The sequence below is a fragment of the Podarcis bocagei genome, assembly GCF_964188305.1.
Source record: "Podarcis bocagei genome assembly, chromosome: 14".
Lineage (NCBI taxonomy): Eukaryota > Metazoa > Chordata > Lepidosauria > Squamata > Lacertidae > Podarcis > Podarcis bocagei.
The window spans coordinates 38,269,607-38,284,345 of NC_138139.1; the positions used below are offsets into that span (position 1 = coordinate 38,269,607).

Below are 14,739 nucleotides of genomic sequence, written 5' to 3' on the forward strand. Positions count from 1 at the left end.
TCACACCAAAGAGCTTGCCACTCAGGACCAAATGGCATGGTGTATTAAATATGTTATTGCTAGGGAGGAGCAGATTATTCTGTTTCCAGACTTGCATCACTCATGATCATGTGCTCACCCATAGGTATGCTCCATCCCATCTCTGCGCATATAAGAGTCTCTCTCTCTGCTGTGAACATACCCTGAAAGAATATTCCACATCCACTGGTCCAAAGTATTACGTATTTTGGAAAGTGGTTTGCCTGCCTGTCTCTCTGTCCATCCATTCTCTATGAATTTAGATATTGTTGCCCCGCTTGGCAATGAGGTTCCCCGGTGGAGAAACTGGTTTCTGTCTTTGTTTGGAAACTGGTAGACCCTCCATATGGGGTTTTTTAAAAACCCTAATTAAACAACATCCCTCCCCCAATAATTATTTGACCCAGATGCAGATTGGGCCAGTCCATGGCTCCAGATCGGGACCCTAAGTCAGGTGTGCACAGCCCTAGAAACTAGCAAACGACACTTTCTGAGCCACACCAGGTGCTTTCCACTAGTAGTATGTAAGGGAAAATTGTATCTATCACTCTGCATACTATAATTTCCAAAACAAGACATCAAGCACAACCGCTGCATTATTAAAGGATGTAACTCAGGTCTAGACAGCTGGGGGGCAGAGGGCAGACAACCCAGCAATCAGGTTTGACCTTACATTCAGTTCGCTGCTCTATCATCACTGGCTCATTTCTTTTTCAGAGTATCAGAATGATGCTTTCAGCAAATACCCAAACAGCATCTGGAGACGTCAGCTGGTTCAGAATATGGCAGTCAGATTACTGACAGGGACCCATTATATTTTAAAAAAAGAAAAGAAAAGCTTGTTTTATCAGCATTAAGAGATCTACCATGTGCTCCCAGGTGTAATTCAGAGTGCTGATGATCGCATTTGAGTTGGAAGTGATTCTGGGGGGTCATCTAGCCGAAAGCTACCTGCACACAAACTTAATGGAGGGTATGGTACAACTGCACTACCCCTGGGAAATGGCTGACCAGTCTCTGCTGAAATGCCTCTCATGTTGTGGCCCCTGTATCCAGAAGTGACCTGGTCCCATGTCCAGGGAAGTCGCCACAAGGTCCCATGACATCCATAATATATATATATATATATATATATATATATATATATATACACACACACACACACACATATATACATATATACATACACACACACACACACACACACACACACACACACACCCAAAGTGGAAAAGCGTTTTAGTGATAATTATAATGATAAGATCAATTACCAACTATTAAATTAAATGATGATTTAAATGTCGTAACGTTACCCACCAGAAGTGTTATAAGGAATGTGGGCTGCGTGGTGATAGATTAACTTTTCCAGTATGTCCCTGCCCGTATCAAAAGGTTCCCTTTCCCAATATGTCCCTGCCCATACCAAAACCTCACCCTTAAAACAAAACAACACAACAACAGAGCTGAAGGCATCCACATCTGTGGAGATTGCACTCCCCTTCAATTCTTCAGCGTGGGGGCGAGGTGGAGGATTGACTTTCTGCCGTCTAAGAAAAGTTGGAAGAACCACTGGGAAGTTAGACACGAGTGGACAAAGCACAGCAATTCTGCATTAAATGCCTGGTAGAGAAGCACCTGAGCTAGACTTGAGTTCATGAATGCTTATGCCAGGGGCTGCCAGTGTGGTGCCTGCAATGGCACAGGTACCCTGAGAGGCATTCCCTGGTGGGTGGTGTGCTCACAACAGCTTCTCTAGTTTGCAAACATGCAAAGGTTAATGACCCTTCACTAACACCATAATGAATTTGTCAATAAAGCATCACAAGACTCTTTAGTTGCTTTTGCTACACATGCTGGCATGGCTACTTCTCTGGAAATTGTTTTATAGTATTGTTGGAACTGATTTATTTTGCTTTTTTATATATTAAAAAAACCTGGTTAACTCCCTTGCACAGCTTCTTTACAAAATGAGTATTTCCTGATCTATTATTTCAATTTGTAGTACCAACCTGGAAAATTCTCTGTGGTCTCCCTGGGATGCTTTGCATTCCAGCGGCTTTGAAGTCTTCTATTCCCTGCACTTTTGCATGCCTAGCTTGCTCGCAAGGAAAGAGCTTTTGCAGCAGACGGAACTCCAAAGTAAAACTGCAGAAATCTACATTTCCTCCTCCCCCAACCACTGTGCACTGCAGTATCAAGATAACTCGCCCTGGAGTAACCTGCAGCAAAAAGGCAAAAGTGAAATTGTGCCAGAGGAGGAGGAGGAGATGGTGGTGATGATAAGCGCCAATGCAAACCACGGCTCCAGACCAGGCGGCACATTTGAGATGGGTTTTATCGGAAATTACGAAACCAAGGCTGTGTGGAAGAGCCTGGAAGAGTGCAGATGGCATAAGACACTTGACATTTCAGAGCGCATTGTGTGTGAGAGACAGTGACCTCATTCAGAGACCTATTGCATCCTAATGAATCCCACAAGGAGGAGGCCCAACGTTACCTTTAGTTAAACACCACGTTCCGCCTTCCTCTCCTGACAAAAGCTCTCTTTTATTCCCAAGGGACTTGTTCCCTCTTAAGAGCCCAATTTTCTAGCTGTTAAAATATTGATCCTTTCATCAACGCCCTCTTCACATTTCCTGGAGTGTTTGTTCAGTTGTGCAAGCCACTGAACCCAGAGACAGAGTGTTGGCTCTCTGGGGGTGAGCCTCCTCAACCTGAAGCCTTCAGGGTGTGCCAATCCATTCTCCACCCCACCCCACCCCATTTGCTAAGCTCACAGAGGCGTCCAACCTGGAGCCTAGATCCATAGAGCTTGGTAGGGCTACAATCCATCAAGCACAACACCCTCACATACATCCAAATCAATCTACACTACAAACCATGCATTTAGAGCACATGGTCTTCCCCCAAAGAATTCTGGGAATTGTAGTTTGTTAGGGCTGCTGGGGACTGTAGCTCTGTGAGGGTAAAACTAAAGTCCCCAGGATTCCTTGGGGAAGTCTATGTGCTTTAAATGTATGGTATGGATCTGCTCTATTGCAAAAGTCCACAGAGACAGGCAGAAATCAAAATCTCTATATGAATCTGGGAGAATAGAAACTATATCACCTGAAATTCAAAAAAGAGGAATTAATATTTTTTTAAAAAACGCAGTTACTTTTGATGCCCTCCTTGTTCTCAGACTCTCAAGGGCTTGCACTATTTTGTAAATAGAGAGCTTTTCTCTGTTTGCAGCAGGAGACAAACAAGGTAGATAAGCCATTCTCTGGGCTGGGGCTGGGGGGCTTTCTGCAATAACCTCTGCTATTTCAGTCTAGAATTTTAAACTCAAATAAAGAGATACAAAGTGCAAACTAATATTACCAGACTGGAGCAAAGTTCATATGGGTAGATAGACAGACATATACACATACACACAGGACCATTGGCTGTCCTGGCCTGAGATGAAGGGAGTTGCAGAAACAACATCTGGAAAGCCACCAATTCCCCATTCCTGATACATGTGTGTTTCCTTTGAAGCTAATAAATGCTAGTGGGGACCAAAAACACCACTGTCACCAAACCTACAATCAGGTAAGAATCATGGTTGGTTCCCAAACAGGGAAACCGATGGAAATTCAAAACTGTCTAGAAATTTCACCCTCAGACTCCCTGCCTATTATCTCCAATGAATAGGGGCAGGCTTTGGTTACTCAGCAGTGAGAAAAGAGCTTTTCACAGGCTCTTTGGAGTCATTCACTGATGTGAACTGAGCCCTAGCATTATAGATATTAAGGCAACCAGCACAAAACATTCCAGGGCCCAAAGCGCAAAAGAAGAAGAAAAAGGCTACATTTCCCGCTAACACAGGAGCTGATCCACTTGGAAGTTCTGCTTTGCAAATCCCCACTGAAATGAGTGGAAGTTGCACAAGAATATGGTCAGGAAACATGGGACCCATTTCCCCAAAAAACTTCTCCTACACAAGCCTAGTTGGAATAAAAAATAGTTATGCCCCTACTGAAAGATCTGAACAAAAAGACCTGGAGAAAGGAATGTAGAAAGCTGTATACAGACCATTGGTCCATCTAGCTTAGTACTGTCTGCACTGACTGGCAGCAACTCTCCAGGGTTTCAGGCAGGTAACATCCCCTGCTCTATTTGGAGATGTCAGGGATTGAACCTGGGACTGTCTGCATGCAAAGCAAATGCTCTACCACCGAACCTTGCCACCCCACCCCCAAAGACCATAGCTCAGTGGTAGAGAACTTACGTTGCATGCAGGAAGTCCCAGGTTCAAATCCTGGTAGTTACTTAAGTTTTAGAAAGGCCAGTGGACTAGATAGAGAGGCCAATAGGGCTGCACCTGGCCTGCAGTCAAGTTGTGGAAAACCTCTGCCAGAGATGGAGAACTGCTGCCAGGGAGGATAGTGAGCTAGATGGACACTGTGACCCAGTCTATTCCTCTCACTCTGTTGCCATTACGACACCCAACTGCTCCCATCTGAAGCAGCCACCGTGGCCAACCACCTGACCTTAAGAGCAGATGCCAGGGTCCAGGGAGAACTCTAGGGACACAGGAAGCTGTTCATAGCAGCTCAGACTATTTGTCCAAGGACTGTCAAATCTGTCTAGCAGCTCCAAGGCAGAGAAAAGTCCGTCTCATCAACTGCTGTTGTGACATCTTTTTTAATGGAAGCTGCCAGGGATGAGTGATGGTCCTTCTTCACAAGTGTTATGGTCCTGAATAAAACTTCTCCAGCACGTACCTTACACAGTCCAACTATTCCACCTCCTGGAGAATCCTTCCTTACAGAAGAGATATTCTCCTCCCATCCAAAACAAATATCAAAGACAGAACTGGAATTATACCTCTATTCAAAAAAAGACGAAGGCCAGAGATCTTCCTCAGCAGAGCTACATTCAGTGATGAACTGGTGGGACTGGAGAGGCAGAAAGTGCAACACTGACACCAAGAAAGAAGAATAATTCCCTTTGAACTCACATCTTATCTGTTACCAGCTGCAAAGATGTTAATGGCTCAAAACTTGAAAGTTGCATTACTCCCTTCTTGGAAAGAACAGCTAAGAACTGCAAGTGAACATATAACTGCAGTCTAAGAACTGCAAGTGAACATATAAATAAATTCTGGGGAAACTGGTTGCCCTGTACAAATATTGTCAATAAAATAATTCCCGTGAATGCAAATTCAAGTAGGTTTTGAATTTTCTGGAAGGGAATGTTGTAAATTTATATTAAGTCATATTTTCTTACAGGATATTATGGTTTGATCCTTGCAGCCCCCCCCCCCCCCCGGGATTAGCTTTGTTCATTATTGTTAATAACTATCAAATGGTTTTTAAAAATTAGGGAAAAAAGGAGCGGAAACTGACACCTAGTGCTACCTCTAGCCCTGTGGTAAGGATGAAGGCAGGCAGGCAGAGGCTGGCTGAGAGCACAGTGAGGCTGCTGGGGCACTGCCCCACTTGCCCATATGCACCAGCCTGCACTGCAAGTCGGGAAACTGCTTTGTTTACAATCCAAGCCAAAGTCTTTGGCCCTCTGGCACAGGCCAGCCCCAGCCCCAACAGCCGGAGCAGATTCACCAGCTGGCTTTACAGGCCCTCTGGCTTCCCCCTGCCTTTGTGTCAGAGCAAGGCAGGCCCCACCATCCTACCTGAATCTAGACAGAGGGAGCCTAAGCCAATTCCCCCAAGGTCCTACCTGGGTAGCAAGGAACTGGGTCGACACCCCATCCCTGGATGAGGTTCTCAGCAGCAGAGGAGGGTGTGACGTCATAGGGAAGGGTGCATGATTCATGCGCTGCTTAGAACATACACCCCCTCTCTTTGAAAGCGAGGGCGCCCGTGGGGGAGGGGGAGAGGGGAGAACTTGCACGCCGACGACCACTTCTGCACCCCCTCAATACACGGGGGGTGGGTGGGTTCTGGGCAGCAGGAGGAAACACGAACAAAGCACAGAGGAGGAAAGCGGTGCTCCACGGAAATTGAAATGTCTCCTAGGAGGGCGGGCAGGCAGGAAACAGAAATTACCCAGGGGAAAGGAGGGAGGCAAGGAGGAAGAGCATTTTGGGAAGCCCTTTGTATGCTGGCAACGCAAGGTGGGTTTTCAAAACGGGTAGGGGGGAGCAGAAGTGCGGGGAACGGGAGGGGTCTTTCCTTTTGATATACAGCACACAGCCTCAGTCCTGGATGGAGAGAGTGAAAAGGCGAATACCTCTTTATGGGAATTCAAGATCTTTCAGGTTCGGCGTATTACAAAAGCCACACACACACAAACATATAACAGCAGAACAAAGGGAAAATCACAGCAGCTGCAAAACCCGGTGAGGAGGCGCGCACACACAAACGAACGAAAGGAAGAAGCAGGTGGGATCGAGGCCGAGCAAGGTTATCTAAGCAAGGCAGAGGCAAGGCAGGCCGCCCGGGAGTGGCTGTGCCTGGAACGCCGGCGGAGGCTGCATCGCTGGCTGGAGAGCCGTCGGGAGCAAAGGCTGACGAGGCGGGTGGCGGGCCGACGCCCCTTACCTTCTCAGCACAGCTCTCGGGGTCCCGCAGGCGACGACTCCCCTTTACCGGCTCCGGACGCTGCCGGCACCGTTGCCATCCTGGCTCTGTTGGCTCAGGCCGGGGAGGCGGCCGCTCGTTGCCAGCTGATGCGCCCGGGCGCCGCCTCCCGTGACGCGCCGAGAGGGGAGGAGGCTGGAGAGGGTGGAGAAGGAGGGGTCAGAGGTGCTGGGGCGCAGTCTTCTCCTTCCCGTCTGCTCCGCCCCTTTGGGTTGCTCTCCGCAAGGGGATCTGCCGCAGAAGAGCTCGAAGAGGCACGTCTGTAGGAGTTTTGGGGACACCCCGCAAATCCCCACCCTCAGAAGAGAAGGACTTCTTGAGCAAAGCTTGCAGAGCAACGGTTTCGCATGCAAAAGGTCGCAGGTTTAAACCCAACTGGGTTTTGGACCCAAAGCACCTTGTGAAAGCTGACTGGCCATCGAAATTAGTGGGTTTATTATGAGATGGGCGCTCATTATACATGCAGGGTTTTTTGCAGCGTCCACATCGTCGTTGGCAGGGAAAGATCTCTCCCCCGTCACACACACACACACACACACACACAAAATATTTAATCCGGATTTACCCTTTCCCGGGGAAATTCCATGTTTTAAAAAATCTGTTACCAGTGACCCACTTGTGCTTTGTGAATTATTTTATTAAGCACCAAACAGAGCGGCAGCATGTGCCCTTAAATGCAGGGAGCGGTGGACAAACACGAGTCTGTAGTCCTTAGTTGGATCCCACCCCTTTATTTTGGCTTGCAAGTTGCATAGGAAAGAATAAAATTCCTGACACGCGCAAAGTTGTTGAGCTTTTTGTAGGAAGACCCCCCAAAAACTTGGTTTTAAAATTGTGGAGCTGTTTCCACTGCTTTTTCCATCACACATTGCCATACATCCGGGTTTCCCCAGACATTTTGCCTATTCGGCAATTCCCCCCCAAAAAAACAATTTTTTTTTGCACCCACAAACCAGACATGTCAGGAATTTTCCTGACGTATGGCAAGCCTAGGAAATAAGAGTTCCATTTGCAACAATGTAAAGTCGTTCACTCGTTCTCTTTCCTCCACCCGCAGCCAATCCTAAGATTACCAACTGACGGGGGCGGGGGAGAACTGAATTGCCCCGCTCTTGCGCTTTAAACAGCAGTTTTATATGACTGATCACCCTTTTAGTCCCTTTTAGCAGTTGTGCAGGCTGTACAGAGGAGACGGATATCCTCTGCAGGCTGCAGCAATAATATGGATAATCTAGCCCTATGACATGCCAGTGGAACAAAAATCATTCGGCACCAAGCTTATTAAAATAAACTATAATCACAGATACTGGGTAATAAAGTTTCCACCTGCAATTTTTCATAGAGCGTTGAAAGACAGCTCACTAGCGCCCCTAATGGTCATCAAGACCTAGGAAGCTCCCCTATTCCATGTCGGACCATTGGTCTATGTAGCTCAGTATTGTACACACTGACTGGCAGCAGCTCACCAGGGTTTCAGGCAGGGAGTCTCTCTCAGCTCTACCTGCAGATGCTGGAGGCGGAACCTGGGATGTTCTGCACTCAAAGCAGATGTTCCACCACTGAACTATGGCTCTTCCTATTGCTGTTATGTAAAATACACACCTGTTTCAGAGTGAGGGAAGTTAAGGGTGGCGACACACACACCTCCTGTCATCGTCTTTGCTGCCCGCAGAAGCCCTTCCACCACAAGTACATATTATCTTTAGTATCAAACACAGGTTTGATTTTGTTTCAGACACACAATTCTGCCTGCATGGGAAGTATGGAGAAATAGTTAGGGTTCTCATTTGATAAAAGAAAGCATGTTCCGTTAAACAAGGAGGTATCTTAGCAGAAATAAGCCTTGCCGTGTTCAAGGTGGGCTCACTACGAGGTAAGTATGTCTAGGATTGCAGCCTTATAGCACAATTCTAACTGTGTGTATTCAGAAGTAATTCCTATTGAATTCGAGAAGCTTATTCCCACGTAAACAGGGTTAGGATTGCAGCCTTAGTCAGCCAATGGGGGGAAACGACAGTTCTGGAGCAAAGAGCATACTTTGATTTCCATTGGAAGTGGCACTCCCCCCCTTGGAGTATGAAAATGGGGGTGGGCAGGCAATGGCAGATTAGATGGGCCCAGTGGTGCAGGAAACCCCCAACATGCACATTTAACTTGTGTGCATTCAGCTTTACACACTTGGGAAATTATTATTATTATTGTAATTAAAAGGGGGTGGAATGCAGGTGGAAACAAGACTTTGGCAATTGCACCCAGTGTGTGTGTGTACAAAATCTAGATGCCATCTTTTGGGTCCCCTCTAAACCTATGATTTATTTATTTTTTACATGGAAGATGGAATTTCTGCTATGAAAAAGGAACTGCCAAAGTGACCAAACCAGACCCTCTGCCCAATGCACCGCTGGCATATATATCACTGTGCCTCCCACTGCCAACCTGTAGGGCCAGCCTGGATGGATATCACGCTGGATGGTACCAAAAGCCACTGAGTGATCAAGGACATGCCACAGCGTTGCACTTAGGGAAGTAAAGAGGCAGCCATTTTTGTCCCATCCTGTGTCTATTGCAATCAGTGCTGTTTCTGTGCTACCCGTTTGGCTTCCACTAACACCTACATTGTTCACCTGGCTATCCGCTATGCCAAAAACTAGCATAATTTATTACACACCCAATTTCAATTGATGGGAACTGTGTCAAAAGCACAGCAGAGAATAATGAAATGATTTACATAATATTTGCAGGCCAAAATGATACCCATGCCACTCATGTTCATTTGCTTGGTTTACATTCCTGATCTCTGACAAACATGCAAACTGTGGAAATTTCCGCTCCCGTTTCTGATGGAATTCTCCAACGTCCCTAGTTGCACTCTCCTGTCACACTCCATGGTGCAATGGCAGGAAATTAAAATGTTTACTTGCATAAAACAATGGGTGATGCTCCCACCTGACCCACCTCTTGGCACCTGAAATGGATCAGAAAAGTTATTGTTTACTTATTAGATTTATATTTTCCCTTCCTCTCGAAGGGGCCCAGGGTGCTTAGTTTCGTAACATTATTTCCCTGCCTTTGGGTGTCATTTCTGTAATCGATGGCTGATTCTCAAGTTACGAGAAAAAGGTTCAAAAGCAGATGTACTGACCTCTTGTAACACAATCTCTCCCACAGAGATAGGTGCAGGTTCTAGTTGTGTATGAAGTCCACACCTCCCTCTTTGGAGATGTCATCATTCAATTCACAGGGAACATAGGAATACAGAGTCAGATCATTGGCCATCCAGCCCAGTATCATCTTCTATGTTGACTTGTGGGTTTCAGGGTTTCAGAGAAGGAGTCTTTCTCAGCCATATCTGGAGAGGCTGGGGATTGAACCTGGGACCTTCTGGATGCAAGGCTGATGCTCTACCACTGAGTTACAGCCTTTCTTGCCCATAAACATGCAGCAGTCTTGAAGGCTGGATCACACATTTATGTCAATATATCTATCTACACACAAACACACATTGCTCTTAAAATCAATTTATAACTCTTTACTATATAGAACAATGCAGTACACAATTGATACTAAGGTGACAATTGATGCAATCCTGTGCCTACTTACTTGAACTCAGTGGGACCTACTTCTGATCCTACACATCTAGGGGTTGCACAGGGTACACAAATGTCAAGGTGGTGAACAATAACAATCCATCAAAATGTAACTAAATAATTTAAAATGCTAATCCCATAAGAAAACAATCGTTACTAGATGCCTTGAGCAACAGCTTTTTGTCCTCGTGTGTGTGTTTACCACCACTCTTTGCAGGTAGTGAAAACCCATTCACAATGGCCTCAGGCTGGAGGGGAGTTGTATATATAAATAACCCTATCATTTCCTTGGTTTATTCATATGAGGCATCTAGAAGTGTGTGTTCTGCAGAGGATTCGGGAAGCTCAGTCATATAATGAATGCAAGTGGGACTCCCAACAAAATATTGCAGTGTCGGAGACTCCCAGACCCTCCAAATGTCCCTATTCTCCAGGGACAGTCCCAGATTTGCAGAAGTCATCCTGTTTTCTGATTTGATCCTGGAATGCCCCACTTTTCCATAGGACGTCCCTATTTTCATCAGAGAAATGTTGAATGGGTATGGAATTATATGAGCATCCTGGCTGAGAGGGCATTTGAATCCTGGCCTCCGAGGTCCTAGTCTGACACTGTAACCATTGTGCCATACTGACTCTCTTTTTTGTACCTTCTGCAAACCTCAGGGTTCTCCCAAGCATGCCAATGCCTCCCATCTTATCTGCTGTTTTGGCGACAATCCAAAACCGTGTAAGTTTATTTTTCGAGGGAGTTTCAATGAAACTTTACAGTTGCAATGCCTGCAATGGGCAGAAGATGGTGATGTGATGTCACAAATCTAAATAGAATTGGCAAGAATTTCCCACACATTAAAACATAATGATAGTGGGTTTATTTGTTTGTTTTTAATAAAAACACACACACCAATGTTTAGCCTATCGGGATTTTTACATACCAGTTATACAAGCAGCATCCATGACTCCTAAAACATTGTTCCTATTACGACTCATAATTTGACAGGTGTGGTTTAGGCACTTTGCACACTGGACCAGAAACAGTGTGTAATATTCTGCAAGGAATACTGACAACATTCTACTCCCCTTCTACCCATCTTGTACTCAGTAGTGATCATTAGTTTTCAGCCATGTTCTTCATCATGTTTTGAGTTGGAAGAAGTACCAGTTCCTTAGGACAGATACAGAATAAGAACGCTATCCTCTGTCGCCATCAGTCTTCCATTGGAATTGCTTGCTCAGTCTGCTTCCTGTGGTTAATAAGGCTTTAGAGGTTTGCCCTGCATCAGATTATGTCTTACTCATCTGCCAGTTGGAAGTAGGGCTTCCTTTCTCACATTTGCCCATTCCTTCCCTACACCGATAAGATTATTCTGCTTTTCCTGCTGGCCGACTTACCAACACTCCGAATTTCCCTGAAGAAGGCAGCGTGGATAACACTTGCCTTAAATCTGTCCATAGGGTTTGAACAAAACACACCGCCACCATCATAAAAAGAAATCTCCAGTTGGAAAGCAAGCAAAACAACTCAATTACGATGTTCTTTCCCAATAAGCCGCTGCAGGAGCCCGTCTCGTTGCCTGGAAACACGCCTCAAGGGACTGGCTTGGAACCAATAGAATAGTAAGCACTCATGTAAAACAAAACAGGCTGTTCCCCAGAGCTACATGCAGAGAGGCTGTGCTGGCTAATCAGGGTCTAACACAGGCATGTTCAAAGTCTGTTTCAGGGGCCTAATCCGGCCCGCCGGTTGATTTACCGGTAATCTGGGCCCCCGCGGCAGTATATGTCCTGTGGTAAAAGCCTTCAAAAAGCTCAACAACTTTGGTCGGCCCTCACGCATGTGCACTGCTTAAAATCTGGCCCTCTTTGAAAAAAGTTTGGGCACCCCTGGTCTAACAGGACAAAATTCGACATTCTCATCCCAAAAAAAGACAGATCTTGGGCTATGTTAACAAAAAGCAAAGCAAAATGAGCAACAAAAACAAGATGTTCTTGGGCCTGAGAACAGAAAAAAGTGGCAAGTTGGTTCTCTAGATGATGGGGATGTGAATGATATCCAAATGGCAACACACTCTTGGGTGCATCGTTCCTTCTATTACCAGTGTTCAGGTGTGAGTGCCACATCTTTATATAGCCAAAGCAGGACCATACACATACAAGAGGAAAGTTAGCAGCAGCTTTGCAGAAGTACAAAAAAACATTTAAGTAAAAACCCAAGGGGGACCCTACCCGCTGTAGTCTCTCTCCCACCCCTGCTCTGCAAAAACAACCACCACCCAGCCCATTGAGGACTGGGTATGCTCAATGATCACAGAAAGCTGACTGACTGCTGGCGGGGGCAGGAGAACAGAAAACTGTTGGGAGGGGAAATGGAATGGAATGTGCTGGAATAGGGCACGGCTGGCTGGCTGACATGATCAGTGAACAGTAGAACTTCACCGTGCAGCATTTTGTTACAGGTCCCACTTTACAAAGTCTGAAGGAGATATAGTACTGCAATATAAATTACATTCAATTGCTCTAATAGTGGATTTCAGCACTTTATAAATATTAATCTATGTCCTCCTATTTAACAAATGCTTTCACCATTTCCTCTTGCTGCATTTCAATTTGTCACTTGTCACCCTTTGTCCCCAGGGTGTTCTTTGCAGTATACAAGACAGGGAGACAGACAGACAGACAGTCAGACTCAGACACACACACACACACACACACACACACACACACACAACCCACTGCTCCCTCCAAGTAGTGCACACACAGAGATGGGGGGAAAGAGGAAAAGGTTCGAATGCCAGAGCAGGGTGCTCTTTTGTTTGTTTGTTCATGTTTTTTTACAGGCGAACAGGAGGAGGAACAGGAGGAGGAAAGGGGCTCCAGAAGTCCAGACTAGTAAGGAGCCAACTCTGACCAGCCTTCTTAAGCAACCTACCAGATTTGCTGCTTAATCTTATTTTTTTTATTGCCAGCCTGCTCTCTTGATAGTTGCTGCTGCTGAAGGAAAGGGAAACTGGAGGCGGAGTAAACGCTGCACATGGTTTCTCCATCCTTTCAGCCACAACTTGTGATTCCCAGGAGGCAGGGAGGAGCTTAGGTGGAATTAGCAAGGGCTGCACAGGAGGAGGTCTAGGCTTCCCCCAGCTTTTCCAATACCATCACAATAAATTGCCAGGTATTTTTATTTTTTTAAAGGTTATCACGATTTTCTCTAAATATTGGTTTTAAACAATATATTGATATATTGCACAGGCCTACAGTGGTGCCCCGCAAGACGAATGCCTCGCAAGACGGAAAACCTGCTAGACGAAAGGGTTTTCCATTTTTGAGCTGCTTGGCAAGACGATTTTCCCTATGGGCTTGCTTTGCAAGACGAAAACGTCTTGCGAGTGTTCTGATTTTTTTTTGCTTCCCCCCCCCTTTTTCTAAGCCGCTAAGCCTTTAATAGCCGCTAAACCGCTAATAGCGCTAATCCGCTAATAGGGTTGCTTCGCAAGACGAAAAAACCGCTAGACGAAGAGACTCGCGGAACGGATTAATTTCGTCTTGCGAGGCACCACTGTACTCCTCACCCCAATAGTATGAAGGATAAGAGAAACACAATTGTTGCAGGAATTTTCTTGAGTTTTTCAGAATCAACGCCGGATCTGAAGTCCTAACCAGGGATGCTGCCCATCATGAATAACAGATGAAATGAGTTGCTCCTGGAATGTCCTGGCTATATCTCAGGGGAAAAAATATCCTCACTTATTCTGGAAGAACCACTGTTGGGCCCTTTCCACATCCTTGCAGGGTGCTTCTGGGTGAAGAAAGATCTAGGATCTTTTATACTGTGCAGCTAGTTTGGAAGTATCCTCACCACTTTCAGTACAAACTTTTTCATCTCCCCACCCCAAAAAAAAAGCTCTGGGAGGGGGCGAAAATCAGTTTTGCGAGTCTGCAGTGTGATCCAATTTGAAACAAGTAAAACTGGCTGTGTGGAGGCCCTAGTGGCTTGTGCCCAGGATCTTAGCAACACACCTCTCCCTCCTATAGCCTCAACTATATATATATATATATATATATATATATATATATATATATATATGGGGGGTTCGGCTGTTTTTAATAAATAAATAAAAAGTTGACAGGCGATCAAGTGTGCCATTTTAAATTAAACAATAAAAAGTCAGAAAGCTGGCCTGGTGCATGAGTGGGAAGGCAAGACTGATAATTGAAGCATCGTTCAGCTGGCTGGTGGTATGTCTGTTATGTAAATTGTGAATCCAGGCCTACGTATTGAGCTAAAAACCTGCTGTGCCTGCTCTTCAAATATTACACTGTTTCTGCACACCAGAGAGGGAGGAAAAGGCTGCTTCTGTTCTAGAAAGAAGAACACAGGGCCATTAAAAAGTCCCTTACATAATTTCACTGAACACCCTCACTCCTTGTGAATCAAAGCAGGGAAATGTGTGAACAGCAAAGAAATATGATACTAGCTCCTGAATATTTCCTGCAGAAGAACCCAATGTCGTGTGTCTTTGTTGCCATGAGCAAAACAACAAAATACCGCCCAAGAGCTCATCCAAGACAGCTGA

General features: G+C 45.6%; 1 protein-coding gene across 2 annotated transcripts in view; it reads right to left on the reverse strand.

Moving 5' to 3' along the window:
• The window catches only part of ABCA3 (ATP binding cassette subfamily A member 3), a 69,635-nt gene extending 62,955 nt beyond the window's left edge, over positions 1-6,680 (reverse strand). The window contains exon 1 of one of the 2 annotated variants that reach the window (XM_081169822.1): positions 6,546-6,680. The gene's annotated coding sequence lies outside the window, so the exon portion shown is untranslated. Of the gene's footprint in view, positions 1-2,027; positions 2,146-6,545 lie in introns of those variants that run through there. The other variant, XM_081169823.1, reaches the window with a different exon arrangement.
• Positions 6,681-14,739: the final 8,059 nt, after the last annotated feature.